The sequence below is a fragment of the Lissotriton vulgaris genome, chromosome 11, assembly GCF_964263255.1.
Source record: "Lissotriton vulgaris chromosome 11, aLisVul1.2, whole genome shotgun sequence".
Classification (NCBI taxonomy): domain Eukaryota; kingdom Metazoa; phylum Chordata; class Amphibia; order Caudata; family Salamandridae; genus Lissotriton; species Lissotriton vulgaris.
This window is the reverse complement of record NC_141699.1, coordinates 815,606,472-815,618,604: the sequence shown is the minus strand read 5'-3', so window position 1 is coordinate 815,618,604 and position 12,133 is coordinate 815,606,472.

The following is a 12,133-nucleotide window of genomic DNA, read 5'->3' as shown; positions in this document are numbered from 1 at the left end:
GGTCTCGGTCAATGGGGTGCAATCGGCCCCCTTCGGGCACACCAGAGGGATGAGACAGGGTTGCCCCCTATCCCCCTTACTCTTCGCCCTTAGCATAGAACCCCTAGCCATAGCGATCAGGGAACACCAAGGGATAGAGGGACTCCCCTTCACTGGTGAGTCCCACAAAATCTCGCTCTTTGCGGACGATGTCCTCCTCTCCTTGTCCAATCCGATAGGCTCCCTCCCACATTTGCAAGAAGTGCTCGCCGCCTTCGAGGGTGTACCGGGCTTCAAAGTTAACCTAACCAAATCCTCCATACTTAACCTAACCCTCTCCAGTGCTGAGGCCTCGCAGCTCCGGGCGCTCTCCCCGCTGGACTGGGCTCCCTCCTCTTTGCTGTACCTAGGGGTCCACCTGACTCCCAGGATCGATCAGTTATATGCGGCTAATTTCCCCGATCTCCTCTCCCGCTTCCAACAAGACCTTTCCCGCTGGAAGCCGCTTTTTCTCTCCTGGTTGGGACGCGTACATGCCATCAAAATGACCCTCCTACCCAAACTCCTCTATCTGTTTCAAGCGCTACCTATCGAACTGGAGGACGCCTTCTTTGTGCGTCTCAAGACCATGATCCTGAAGTTCGTGTGGCAGGGGGGAAGGGCTTGTTTCTCCTTCCACATGCTAAGGCGTCCACAGTGCGAGGGGGGGGTGGGATTCCCGGACCTTCGCCTCTATTATAAAGTGGCCCAATTGCGCATCCTAGTCGAGTGGACACAGATGGAGTCGGAAAAGCACTGGCTCCACATGGACCGCAGCGTGGCAGGTAGAACTATCTGGGACCTCATATGGCGCGCTAAGAACGACAGCCCCTCAATGCATACCCCGACGCGCACTACCCTTAAAGTGTGGGGCACTGTGGCTGAGAGAGAGGGCTGGACGTCTTTCCCGTCGCCTCTCACCCCAATCCACTTCACCTCTTCCTTCCCTCCAGCGCTCCGAGAGGGCCCGTTCGACGCCTGGAGGGCAGGCGGATGTCTCGCACTCACACACCTATTCCACAATTACGATCCACTTACTTTTGACAATTGCAAGAGGGAATATGGGGTGGGAGACCGGGAGTGCTACCATCACGCGCAACTCCTCCACTGAGCGCTGAACCCACGGATCAGGGAGGGTGCCACTAGAGCCCTTACCGCTTTTGAGTTGTTCCTGCTCTAGGCTAAATCCATGAAGGGGGCCATCTCAACACTGTATAAGCTGCTGCTCTCCACAGACACTGCACCACGGCCACGCTTTATGTCTTGGTGGGAGGGGTTGGTCCAGCGGGACATTGGGGAGGAGGAGTAGAAACACTTGTGGGCTGACAACTTTCGCTTCAACCATTCCACGAAATTGAGGGAGGCGCACCTGAAGGTAATGGCAGACTGGTACCTGTACATAGCTAGACTGGCTAAGATCTTCCCAGGGGCCTCGCATAGGTGCTGGAGAGGGTGTGGTCTACTGGGCGACTTTCAACACATTTGTTGGGACTGCCCCTCCATTAGGCCCTTTTGGGAGGAGATTCTTGCTCAGATAAAATCCATCTTAGGATACCCGGTCCCGATTACGATGGCGGAAGCCCTTTTAGGCCTCCGTGACCCCCAGTTGGAGCACCAAACCAGAGCCGATAAAAGGATCATGTGGTTATGCTTAGGGGCTGCTAAACTGGCAATAGCTAACGCTTGGAAACAGAAGGCGGCACCGGCGATGTCACTGTGGCACGCCCGCCTGTGGCAGCTGCTTAGCCTAGAGCGCATGTCCGACATCTCCCGTGAAGACTTTAAGAACTTTGAGTTCCGCTGGGGACCGCTGGTCTCGTTCCTCTCCAAGGGCCTGCCATCTGCGGTATGCCCCTCTACTGTTAGAGCCCTGCACTTATTCCAGTTCTAGGTAGGCCTCGAGGACTGATATACTATTAATGGCACTTTCACCACTGGGGGGCGGGGACAAGGAGTTCGGGGGGGAGGAGGAGGGGGGTTGTTGGAGTTTCTTTGTTGCTGTTCGTATATGTATAAAATGTTCACCATTAGCTGTCCTGGAACACTGGGGACTCGACCCTAGCGGAGTCCCTCGCAGGGTGGGGGGGGCTTGGAGGCCGTGAATACCTGCCATGCACAGAGGTACGGTGCTGCACCTGGGCACCTGGAATGTCATCCTTCTGGACTCTGCTGAGACTCGGCCCTGGCGGCTTACGCATGGATTGTTATAGACTTACAGGGCATGGGCCAGAGGCGGCTAGAGTCGTGGGGACGTAACGACCCCTCCCCTTAAGTATGCTGGGAATCGGATGCTTCTTGACTTATGGGCCCCTGCGTGGGCAAGGTGGCGGGTTGTGCCCTGTGATTTTTTTTTACATGTGAACAACAATAAAATCTGTTTACAAAAAAAAAAACAGCACAATTTTCTGCATTTATCCACTTTTAAAAATAAATGCGGACTGAAAACACAGTGTTGTCTGTCTGTAATTATCTTTAAAAATCTGTAAAAATGGACAACAGGGAACCTTAATTATAAATGATTAGCAATACAGTGTATCCATTCATACAACGGAAAACCGCACCAACATAAACTTTCATGGTGACTCATTGTACAATCAAGAACAAGAAAGATCAACAATAGCATACAGATGTACCTGTTGGTTTATGTGCATCACGTGGTATGTGGCACTCAGGGAGATGCAGCTAAGAAATGAAAATGGAGTAATCCTTAGACAATTAATGCTGTTGTGCAACTATAGCAGATATGGAGTTGATTATTTAATGGCACATGTAATGAAAATGATTTTTTTTAAACTAAAACAATTAACATTTATTTTAATAAGTAAAAACATGTTTTTTAAATGTTATTTAAAAAAATGTAATTTAAAAAAGTAAATAAAAAAATTATAAGTGAAGTTATCTTCCAAGATATAATAATAATTTATTAAACTAGTATCTCATTGTTCAACCATCCACGCAAGCATAAGGCAAAGCATAGATCCACACTGGTTGGACGCACAAAATGGTTGCCTGCCATTGTCACATGGTCAGCAACAACAACAACGCTGAGCAAGAAGGCATTGGGAACAAAGCAAAGACATTCAGATCTATTGCAAATGCACACTGACATGGGGAACACACTAAAAACAACACAAGCAGGCCTATGGGAAAAGCTCACTGGCTGGCTATACAAAATGACCGCCAGCCACATGGTCATTGGTAACACACCAACAACCAGCAGGAAAGAAGGCATGGCCACAATCAAACAATGCATGACAGCCTATGGCAAAAGCACACTGACTGCCTTCGCAAACTGCCCACCAGACACATTGGCAACAAGAAGCCGAAGGCCTGCAAAACGATGAACATATACAGGCTTATGCACACTGACTATACAAAATGGCCCCTGGCCCAATGGCGTGTTGAAGAAAGGCAAGTGGTGGACTATGGCAAACACACACAGGAGGGATAGTTTGACAGAGAGAACACAACACTGATTAATTCGGTAATGTCAAAAACGAAAATCAACAGGCCTAAAAGTTATTACAACAACACACATCCTTCAAAGGCATTACCCACCTATACACTGTTTGCAGAAAAAAAAGGGAAATACCACAAAAAACACCTTTTGTAGTTTAATCCAATGCCAAACATGGCTTAGAAGATGTTTCAAACTTAACATACACAACAGAAACAGTTGTTTATCATGCATCAATCGCTAACTCTGGGCCCAATGGCTGTAAGGACCATTCCATTGGCAGGCTAGGCCACATAGTGCATTAAAAGAATACAGCAATAATATTTAAAACATGGAGAAAATGTACTAAACAATGAAACAATTTTCCTTTGCAAAAGAAGAAGAAAAATCACATGCAAAAAAACAACAACCATCAAGAAAGCATGGGCACAAACAAAGAAAAAGCACACTGCTTATGCAGAAAAGCCACCAGACACATAGTCAGAAAAACTACCAGCAAGAAGGCATGACAACAACAAAGAAGATAAGCACACTGGTTGGCTACACAAAAGGCCGCCAGCCACATGGTCACAAACAACAAGAAGCAAGAGACCTGGGAACAAGGAACACATGCAGGCCTATGGAAAAAGCACACAGGCTGCCTACATAAAATGGCCATCGACCACATGGTCAAACAGCAAGCAAGGAGGCAAGGCCACAACAAAAACACATGCAGGCCTGTAGCAAAAGCACACTGGCTACCTACACAATATGGCTGCCAGCCAAATGGTCACAACAACAAGCAGGAGGCCTGGAAAAAAAGAACACATGCAGGTCTATGGACATTGACTATATAAAATGGCCACTGACCACCTGGGGAACAAAGCAAATGGTAGCCTATGGCAAACACACACACATACACCGGACAGACAAAGGAGGCCTTGGTAACACATGGCATACAGCCTTAATTCAGCAATGCTAAAAACGGAAATTAACAGAACAAAAATGTTTCACGACACATCCTCCAAAGGCATTACCCCACCTAAACACTGTTTGCAGGAAGAAGACAAAACATGAAATACCACCAAAAACCCCATTTTGTATTTAAATCCAAATCCATCCATGGTCTAAATGATGTTTCAATTTAACAGACACAACAGAAATAGTTGTTACATGCACCCATGACTGGCTGGAAGGCCCATTGGCAGACTAGACCACATAATGAATTAAATCAATATTGAAAATGTATTTTAAAAAATTACTTACAAAGAAATAACTAGACCCCTACTGAAACTACAGTCCAGCCACCACAATAATTTGTTTAAATCGATTAAAAGTACACATAAATCCAGAGGCATGGCCCCATTCAACAAACAACACCAGTTTTTCAACTTACTTGTGAAATCTCAAATGCAAAGGGGCTGATTAAGATGCATTAGGAAACGGCTCTGACCGTCGGTCAGAATTGTTCCTAATGCATCATAATCAGACGGTCGCATTCCTTTCCGATCAACCATGATGATGTTGTCGGGAAGGAAGGAATCCAACTGGTCATTCTGACTGGCTTCTGACGGGCTCTGAGAATGATTTCAGTAATCCCAAGGGTGGCTCTTTCTGCCTGAGGGATTACAATGTCAGAATCTGACAGCCTGTCTATGCCGGCTTTCGGACACAGAAAGGCTGTCTAAAGTCGACTTTGGGGGTCCCCAGCAGGACCCCTATGGGTGCACGTCCTCCGGTTGGTGGCTGAGGGGGCACCCCTGTGTCAGGTACCTCAAGGTGCCTGCCACAGGGTGCAAGGATGAAATACACATCTTCCTTTTACAACGGGAGCATGCATTCCAGTCGGAATGCATGCTCCCACTGTAAAGAATAGGAGTGCGACCATAGAGTGTTTGGTTGCATCCTAATTGTTCGGTCGGGACCGCTGACAGGAGTCCGGTCGGACCCAGTACCAAAACGATGGTGGGCTGACTTAAGTCTGCCCGACATCGTAATTAGGCCGAAGCCCTTAAATCCAATGGTATATCCAGCAGACATAAATAGTAATCCTTCCACCTCCAAATCCAAATGAAAAGTGACGAGGAGATGGACAAAGCACTGGGAGTGGCTCGCTGGACAGGAACAGGAAGTTGGAGACTCTGGGGCACTTCCTTCCAGTAGGAAAAAAGTTGTTTTTTTACAGGAATCCTTGCACAAAAAAAACTACACCAAATGTCAGTTTGAGGAGTTTTTTAACTCCAAACCGTCATTTCGGATATATTTTTCCTGGAGAGAATCTTCCCCAGATTACAGCCGCAGTGGATCCTGCGTGAGCAGTACCGCATACAGCAGAAAGTATTTGCCTGAAGTCGCTGGCGCACCTGAGTGACTTGTTGATTACTGCAAAATCTTGATGAAGCATGCGGCCAGCCGGCAAATCTCGTGGCACCCAAAAACTTCTCTGAAACTCTCATAGGGAATCACGAGTGGCAGGCAAGTCTCTCCTGCGTGCACCAAAGGACATTTCGATCAGCCTAGCAAAAAAAATTCCGCTCCATTGCAGAGTGCCAAGATTATTGGTAACTCTGCACTCTAAGCTGAACGTGGAGTTGCCGAATTCCACAAACTCTGCGAGCAGAGCAGAGTTTTGCACTCAGACCTAATCATGTCCATATATTTGAAAAGCAACACACACCTCTCTGGGTATTTTTCATTGTAAACACTCGTGAAAATGAATGCCTTTATCCAGTTCTCAATTGTCGTTGGCACCTTAGTCTGCTTTGACAACTCATACTACTCCTCTCTGGGACCCTCTATCACCCTCAATTCCCTGTGGAGCAGCTTGAACATCTCAATACACTCCTGATGTCATTACTTTTTTGTTAGCAGCATTAAATGAGTGCCAAGGGGCTTTATTACCCCCATATATGGTAATTTCTCAATCTTGAGTTCCTTACTCTCCCGTTTGTCCCTCTCCTGCACCCCTGTCTCATCCTGTCCTGACTTCCCTTCTCCTTTATCCTGCCGGGTAACCAATTTGTCCTTGGACCCTGTCTCTGTCTCTGTCCCTGCTGATGGAGTCATTCCTGGCTTGCCCCTCAGATGGCTGTGCCAGATGGCTGTGCCTCTGTCCCCATACCGGCATCCTTGACATACAAACCTTTTGCAAACGCATGTCTCTGCAGACCCCACCACCCTGTGTTTCAACTCTGACTGACACCTTCTGTACCTCCTTTTGAGCTTCACAACACTAGCGCCCTTAACTTTCGATATCTGTAAAGTGATTTGCTCGCCGTTTTACGGTCCCTGGGCCAAAAACTCTGCCCGACCATCATCACGTGAATACTCTCTGGCTACACTTGTGCTCTTCACTGAGCCAGAGGCATTCCTGCGGCCTCTGTCAGAGCCTGCAGAAGGGCCTCAACTGACACAGCCTGCACTGCTCAGGCCCCACCCTCCCTGTCGGCCACATATTGGAACACGGGGCACGGTGCCACACTTCTCCTGCTGCGCGCACCTCGCGGCAACCCTGGGGCCATTCTCCTGGTTCTAGAACTGCCTGGATGCCTACCTTTGCCTGCATTGCCTCCGGCTGGTAACTGCACGGTGGCAAACATTCCAGGAATACGGCAGCCACTCCGTGTGCCTCCATACATGCCGGTGCACTGTGCCCTGTGCTAGAAGATCCATGCGACCAGCCACTGCTAGCAGTCGTATAGCTCCCATCACACATACATACTCCATATCCAATTTCACCTTTTCACTTTGAATGCACCAAAATATTTTCCACTACGATCCAGCCACGTATCAGAGCTGCCCCCCAAAGTTTAATTCGACAAGTGCTCTTGGTTGAAAGTGCCCTGGTGCCTGACTGCATCCACTTCTGTCAGCCTTGGTGGTTGGGGGCTGGATGGGAGAGTGAAGGGGGTTTAGAAAAAATCTCATTCAAATAGCCTTAGTTAACTCTGCCCAGATGTCCGGTGGAATTTTGAAAGTTAGAGTGGTGTTCTTAGTAGGCACAAATTTGCATCTAACAAGATGTCTTTGTTCTTAAAACACGTTTCGAGACTGCAGAGGTAACAGCTTTGCTCTGAACAGATTTCCTTTATAGACCCATGCTCATAGGCACTGGAACTTGGGATGGGGAGTTGTGCTGCAGCACCCCAAGAAATAACCATGCTGGAGTTCCGATGGAAAAAGAGAAAAACAGATGCCTCCGTTTTTAACATGTCACCAATCTCTGCACTCAGATATTTCAAGCAATATTAAGGTTGTGACTTTATCCCTATTTCCTGCATGCCTCCCAAACTAACCAGTGCTGTTTTCGCTGCGGACTACCAACTGCAATCACCTTGCTGGGCAAAAGGCTTGCTGACATTCCAGATCACTGAGGCTACATTCGTCTAACTCCTCGTCGCACCCGCTTCGCGGGTGCCGCGTCGCACGGGAGTGCGCTGCTCATCTCCAACCGGCAACAGGAAGGCAGAGGTAAGGGCGAGAGGCTCGGCGGGGCTGCAAGCGTGCGGGGACTCCAGCAACCAGGAGTCCCTGCGAGACCACGGAGACAGCATCCGGTCCGCTCTCCCCGCTGGCCCGCCCCCGCCCTCCTAGCACTACTAAAGCCAACTCCTACCATCACCTGTTGGGGTAATCACCTTGCTGGGCAAAAGGCTTGCTGACATTCCAGATCACTGAGGCTACATTCGTCTAACTCCTCGCCGCACCCGCTTCGCGGGTGCCGCGTCGCACGGGAGTGCGCTGCTCATCTCCAACCGGCAACAGGAGCAGGAAGGCAGAGGTAAGGGCGAGAGGCTCGGCGGGGCTGCGAGCGTGCGGGGACTCCAGCAACCAGGAGTCCATGCGAGACCACGGAGACAGCATCCGGTCTGCCCTCCCCGCTGGCCCGCCCCCCGCCCTCCTAGCACTACTAAAGCCAACTCCTACCATCACCTGTTGGGGTAATCACCTTGCTGGGCAAAAGGCTTGCTGACATTCCAGATCACTGAAGCTACATTCGTCTAACTCCTCGCCGCACCTGCTTCGCGGGTGCCGCGTCGCACGGGAGTGCGCTGCTCATCTCCAACCGGCAACAGGAGCAGGAAGGCAGAGGTAAGGGCGAGAGGCTCGGCGGGGCTGCGAGCGTACGGGGACTCCAGCAACCAGGAGTCCCTGCGAGACCACGGAGACAGCATCCGGTCTGCTCTCCCCGCTGGCCCGCCCCCCGCCCTCCTAGCACTACTAAAGCCAACTCCTACCATCACCTGTTGGGGTAATCACCTTGCTGGGCAAAAGGCTTGCTGACATTCCAGATCACTGAGGCTACATTCGTCTAACTCCTCGCCGCACCCGCTTCGCGGGTGCCGCGTCGCACGGGAGTGCGCTGCTCATCTCCAACCGGCAACAGGAGCAGGAAGGCAGAGGTAAGGGCGAGAGGCTCGGCGGGGCTGCGAGCGTGCGGGGACTCCAGCAACCAGGAGTCCCTGCGAGACCACGGAGACAGCATCCGGTCCGCTCTCCCCGCTGGCCCGCCCCCCACCCTTCACGTCCCCTATATCACATCATTAGACTCCCGCAGCGCGGGACGCAGCTCGGGGCGAAGACCGGGCTAAGAGCGGGCCGTTTGAGGCCATTCGAGGACTGAGCGGACTGGACTGGCCCATCCTCTTTCGCCTTTTGTCTCCATATCCCTTACTAAGCCTATAAAGGTAAATAAATAAATAAATAATAATATTATCCCATTCTGCCCGCCTGATCGGCGTTTGTCCTCTTGTACTAAGCGCCTTGAGTACTAGGGTGACACGTAGTAAGGCTCCTAAAGGTGGCCCACAAATTAGTGGCCCCATGGATGACTTTATTACCCGTACTAATATAGCTATAGACGAAGAGATATCCAAACTCCAAACCCGGGTTTCCTTAGAATTGGTAGCTGCTAGAAGACTGTCTCAAGTCATTGCACTTTCAAAATAATCTTCCCTAGGCCACATAGCTGCTTTGGTTACTCCGGAGCGTCCTGTCCATCCCCATTGTGTAGTTACACAGGTCGATGTTCACCAGTCCCCGATCCCTGCTATTTTTCCCTCACCTTTAGAGCAACCATCTAACGTAGACGAGGCAAACCTGCCCGTAGCTTCTCGTGTCCAGAATTCTATCCTTAAACCACTCCCTCAGGCATCTCCGAACACTACCAGCACTAGTGGCAAACAACCCAAAAGAAAACGCCATTCCCGCTCTGCCTACTCTCGTAAGAAGGCAAAAATTGCAGTTTCTCAACATCTGGCACTGACTAATGTCCCAGCATCTAACGCTATAGCAGAGCGCACTCCGAGTACACAGCCACCAAGGGAGGGTAGGGGAGAGGGCCCAGTTACTCCCCCCACCACCATTTTAGAGGATGAGGGCCCACAGGCAGAGGGGCTGGGTAAGAATGATAAGGAATTTATAGACCTGGTTTGGGAAACCCTTAAAAAACTTCTCTCACCCCTTGACCTTAGATTGTCAAGGATAGAAAACAACTTGCTCGAGATGGAAAAGAGCATTATCGCTCTGGCCACTCTCGGCCTGAGAAGTCTTGAAAATCAGGGCCTCCCTGCAGCTGACCCAATACCACTAGCTCCTGCATCCCAAGTTCAGCAACCTCCCCTCCCAGTACCAGCTACTGTAAGGCCGGTTCCTAAACCGAGGACCGTGGCTGTGGACCATGCTTCCGCTACCGCCAAACCTCAGGTCCGCAAACGGAGTTCCACGCGCCAACCAGCAAACCTTAAACCTGGAGTGCTTCCCAGACCCAATCCTAGTGAAACTCAGGGCCCTCCTGTAAAGGACAACTTCAGAGGGGGGTTACATTGATCTTCCCCCAGAGGCCAATGATTATGTGGTTGTGCTGACGGGTGTCCCTAAGATCGGCAACGGCCAACACGAGAACCATTGGTCACTGAAAAACAAGATAATGTATTGGCTCAACGTGAACAGACCGATTCCTAATGGCCGAAGAAGTTGAGTCCTGATGGTTCGTAGAACTCCCTGGGTGGGTCCAACGAAGAAAACCAGTCCTGGGGACTGTATAGTGGTGACCTTTGAGGATCCACATACGGCGCATCATATCTGTTCCTGGCCAAGCAGTGAAGAGTCCTCTGTCATACCTAGGCCGTTGTCCTTCTTTTACCCTCCTCGACCAAGACACAACCAGGTGGATGACTGGACATTGGTACAACACCATCCATGGAAGAGTCATCCCAAGAGTCACAAGGATATCCTCTCACATTGGAATGGCCTCTCAACTTATAATAGTTTTGGCAGCCTAGAGGAGGTAGATTGACTCTCTATGCAACCTGCTCAACAACAATTGGGAAAAATAACGCCACTACAGGCTCTAGGTCAAATTGAACGCTTAGCTCCCGACCCCCCAGCAGGCCCAGTAGGGTCATCAAACAGTTTGCCTATTGATGGGGGGCCGATCGCACCTAATATTTTAGACCATCGTGGTGTGGAAGAACGGCTAGACTCACCCTGTTTGATTCCCCTCTCAACCATCCACACTGAATTAGCAGGGATTAATCTGTCCGGTACAGCTGCGGTCCCTAATTACCACAGATCGAGCCACCTCTAAGGTCTTCTAGACCGGCTGTGACCAACCCTCCTTCGCCTACCTATCCTCCCAAGCACCTTATTTCTGGTGAACCCTTACTAAAGATTTTAAGCTGGAATGTGGCAGGGCGCGCACGCAACTTTGACATCCCTGAATGGAATGCCTTCCTAGAACCTTATAACATCTGCCTCCTACAGGAAACCTGGTGCCAAGAACCCAGACACAGAGTAGGCTTCTCAACCTACTTTGTCCCGGCTGTTCAACATCAAGGATCCAAAGGTCGCCCGTCTGGCGGCCTCCTCATATGGGTCAGCATTGCGCTAGGTCTTAGTGTGAATCAAAGGACCACCCAATCGCCTGATCTCCAGTGGATAACAATACATTGTAAAGGGGGAAGAAACTTAGAAGTATTTAATCTCTATCTGAGGGGCGCCAGGGGCGGGGCATCACATTTAACCTCAACAGGCTTAAGCAGCAACCTAGCTGCCTGTAATATTGACTCTCACGTTCTTCTTGCAGGCGACTTTAACTGCTGTTTTGAGCCTCTGGCCAGGGAAGACATTCTGGATACCTTCGACGAGGACACTTGGGGCCCGATGTAGGTAGCCCTTTACCGATCCGAATCGTCCGAAAATACCGATTTTCGGCCGTTTCCGATCGGTAAAGGGCTACCGAGATGTAGGGGCACATTTTCGGTAATTTTACCGAATAGGTATCATTACCGAATCGGTATATTTACCGATTCGGTAATATGTACCGAATCGGTAAAATAATTACCGATTCGGTAATATTTACCGATTCGTTAAAATTACCGAAAAAGCAATGTAGGTAGAAAATGTACCTTTGGCACATGGCTTACAGAATCGGTATTTTACCATGGAATACAAATCCATGGTAAAATACCGATTCCTGTGTACATGCACATCTGTGCATGTACACATGTGCCATGTGACAGACAGACGTGCCCTTAGGGCATGTCTGTGTGCCACATTGCACACATGCCCGTTTTGGGGGTGCTAGAGGGTGTCAAAGTGACACCCCCTGCACCCTTGGGAATTCTTTAATTACCGATTCGGTAAATACCGAATCGGTAATGCCTAATCATTCCTATG